Source organism: Fundulus heteroclitus, chromosome 12, assembly GCF_011125445.2.
Source record: "Fundulus heteroclitus isolate FHET01 chromosome 12, MU-UCD_Fhet_4.1, whole genome shotgun sequence".
NCBI classification, from domain to species: Eukaryota; Metazoa; Chordata; class Actinopteri; order Cyprinodontiformes; family Fundulidae; genus Fundulus; species Fundulus heteroclitus.
Genome location: NC_046372.1, coordinates 40,659,357 through 40,663,552, shown reverse-complemented (window position 1 = coordinate 40,663,552; position 4,196 = coordinate 40,659,357).

Sequence of the window (4,196 nt, the reverse complement as noted above, 5' to 3'; positions counted from 1 at the left end):
AGTAGAATGATGAATTAATAAACTGCTGTAAAACCACAAAACGTAATATATTGTAATGTAAATCTTGATGTAATGTAATTTTGAAGTTTGCCTTTAATAATAATGACTAGATATTTTAGTATATTTTGCCATATGAGGTTCATAGCTTTCTTGTTAGAAACTATTATTATGCTATAAATGAACCCAGGTTATACATTTTAAAAGGGATTCTGGGTAATCTTCAGAATGATAACTTTACTGGAAATGATAAAAGTTTAGTTTTTCTTTTACCCATGTTGTTGTGATGGGGGGGCCTGCACATTTTTCCTTCTTGGCCACAACAGAAAACATCTGAGAATCACTGGACTAAAGCGATGGGAAAGTCTTGACATGGAGAAATTGATTGCATTGCCTTGTTAAAAGGGTTTGTATGATTGCCACTAATACATTCATTTTTCAATCTGTTGTATTTGTTTGATGTCACCCTCTTAAATTGACTTTTGTGATAGTTGATAAAAACAGGCCAAGAAACAGAAGCGCTCACGAAATGGATTTTGTTACATTGTTTCTTACTAAACAAGGCAAAAAAAAAAAAAAAAAATCTCTAACGTAATTTTTTTTTAAACGATGAAATCCCATAGATGCTATGTGATAATGACAAGGAGGACTCAACGAAAACCTCATGGCTTCCATTGACTTCTTAAAAAGTCCAGTTTAGGCTAAAAAGTAAATCCCAATAATATTTTTTACCTTAGCTTTGTGAAGAAGCAATGTTGAAGTGAATACTAAAAATCAGTTAACAGGCTCAAAATACTGTATTGTAACTCAAAGAGTAAAAAAAAATATATATATATTTACAATTAAATCATGTTGTATTCCATGAAGACACCAAGACACAGGCAGGCAGTTGTTTATTGACGGGAGTAAAAGGTAAAAAACAAATCCTTACAGGTGTGAATGTGTGCAGATTCAGTACTTGGAACCTCATTAGAGACACTGAAGGTCTTTCTCTTCACTTCATAGATGTTTGCTCTCCTGCTGTGCTGTTCATTTTTCCCTCAACGTTCTCAGGAAGCATAATTTAGGGGAGAAAGGTGACCGTGTGCATCAGTCATTTCAGATGTTTTGAACGAAAAAAAATCATTGCACAAACAGCCCTAGAAATTGGACATTAAGTGAGTAATGAGATCAGTCTTTTATAATGTTTTTAAATGTTACTGACTTTTCTTACTTTTAATGAGCTGTAAGGGTGGCATGTAAAAAATGCTTGTTTTTATGAGGGTTTGACAAGCAAACAGCCATTAGTTTAGCTTTGCATAAAAATGGGATACAAGTAGGAAGCAGCAATACTGCTGCTGTCTTCGTATAAAGAAATAAATAAGCTTGCCTGCCATTATATCAGACTTTGTTTATGCCTGTTTTTACCATTCATTTTGGATGATGTGAACACATGTGGACAGCTCTGTTTTTACCAACCCTGATGAGCCTCCATAAGAGTCCCAAGGAGATCCTTTAGATGGGATCAAACTCTCTTTCTTTTTATGCAAATAAACCTTGACAACATGTGAAACTATCTCGCACCGTTTCGGCCATTGTAGAGAAAAAGGAGATCCCATGATTTCCTAAAGGTGACTAGAGTCAGGGGTAGCATAACAGTGGACCCTACAAGGAGGGAGAGGAAACCAATGGGTTAAACAGGGAAGAAAACAGAGGCAAAGGCAGGTGAGAGTAATTATGTGAATTACTCTCCATCATGTCATGTGAATGACATGATGGAAATGAGCAGATGGAGAGGGAGTGCAATGAAAAGACAGAGACAAGAGGAAAACAGAACCTAACAATAATATAAACATCACAATGAATAGACAGACTGACAAAATAAACTCACTAACTGAGCTGATGACAGGCAGGCAGGGAAGTAAGGATATTAACAGAAACAAAAGTAAACTAACTAATCCATATTGAACAGAATACTAAATATTGACAAGAAGGAAGGAACAAAATCTACAGACTAAAACAACATAAAACAAGAATGAATAATACTGCAAGTTGAAAAACTGACAGGAGGCACAATCCCCAGAACCACAAGACTAAAAATAAACCAATTCAATTAAATTGTATTTATATAGTGCCAACACATGTCATCTCAAGGCACTTTTCAAAGTCAAATTCAATCAAATCATTCAGACCGATTGGTCAAAATATTTCCTATCCCAGTAGATTGCATCAAGTCTTGACAAGCAGCATTCACTCCTCCTGAAAGAGCGTAGAGCCACAGGAGACAGTCGTCTGCATTGTTGATGGCTTTGCAGCAATCCCTCATCCTGAGCATGCATGAAGCAACAGTGGAGAGGAAAACTCCCCTTTAACAGGGAGGAGAACCTCCAGCAGAACCAGGCTCAGTGTGAGCGGTCATCTGCCTCGACAGACTGGGGGTTTAGAAAAAAAGACACAAAAAGCTCAGAAGCACACACTGACATCCAGGAATCCTTTCTATGTTATTTAGTAATGGCAGATGATGTCACAGCTAACAGAATGCCAGACCAGGTGTACCTACTATGAAGACAACGAAGACACAGAGAATATGAAGTTAAAAGTTGAAATAACAACAAACAATATGAATTGGAGAACAGTAGGAGAACTCAGCAGAGTGAGAAAAATAGACACTGATGCCCTCCAGCAGCATAAGGTAGCTCAGGGTAACCTAAGCCACTCTAACTATAAGCTTTATCAAAAAGAAAAGTTTTAAGATTAGTGTTAAAAGTAGACAGGGTGTCTGCCTCATGGACCAAAACTGGGAGTTGGTCCCACAGGAGAGGAGCCTAATAGAGGATCTGCTTCCCATTCTACTATTAGAGACTCTAGGAACAACCAGCAGACCTACAGTCAGAGAGCGAAGTGCTCTGTTAGGAACATACGGGGTAATCAGAGCTCTGATATATGATGGAGCCTGGGGATCAACACAATGGTATACTGAAGTGGGAAACTGTCCTTCAAATTATTCCTAATGATTGAAAGATGGACCCAATTGAACATTAAAGCGGGTCTGGCAATGGAGAAAAAACGGAGTAACATTGAGCTTCTGAAAGAGTCCAGACCTTAACGCTGTTGAAAATTTCAAACATCATGTCTCAACCGACCAATTTATTTCTGAACATTTTGTGGTGCAGGTAGTCTTTATTTACAACAATCAGAAATGAAATGGAAAAAGAGAGACGGGTCCAACACATGCAGCAAAGGAATCAAGGGTGCAAATCAAACCGACAGCCTCTCAGGCTCCTGGCTCCTCAGCACCACACACCGCCCCGATGCTTGTTTAACCAATTTAAACAAGCTTGATCAATTCTGGTAAGAAGAGATGTCAATTTTCTTGCCAAAACTGTGCCAGAATCTGCTGATGGCTAAAAAAAAGTGTGTTGTATCTCTGGCTAGTGGCACTGATCAAAATGTTAGTGGGAGTTATGTTGATATTTGATCAAATTCCTAATTTAATCCTGTGTGGATTGGTGAAAATTCACAAAACATGTGAATTTTCCATTTTTTTTAATGGAAGGAAAAGAAACCGTGTAAATCTATCATCATATGTCCAAAATTAATGTGATTTACATGAAGAGGGTGTAAGCCTCTAGATTGAAATGAAAAACAAACAGAGTAAAACATCTAGTATGAAGAAGCAAACAATGTTTCTTTGATTTAAAGAACACTGCAAGAAGCCAAGCACTGTCGCTTGCAGCAACACGTCTCTCTTCTTCCCCTTGACTATACGCCATAATTATTTGTGGTGTTCAGGTCAGGCCAAGGTGATATGGTCACTGATTTGGTCATTAAAGCTGGTACCTTTGGCAACATGAGCCAGTACCAAGTCCTGCAGGAAAGTTAAATCACCATCTCTATTAAGCTTGTCTGCAGAAAGAAGCATGTTGTGCTCTAAAATAAAATGTCCTGGTAGATGGCTGTATTGACTGTAGACAGATGACATGGCACCCCAAACCATCACTGACATTGAAAATGTTTTCTGGATTCTGTGGCTCTCCACTCTTCCTCCAGACTCTGGGACCTTGATTACCACACGAGATGCAAAGAGGACCAGTGAGCAACAGTCCTTTTCTTATTCTCCTTAGCCCAGGGAAGACGCTTCAGATGTCTTCCCCGGCCTACATATGTAGTCAAATATAGAACCTTTCCACAATATTAAAATGTTCTGAGACATTGTATTT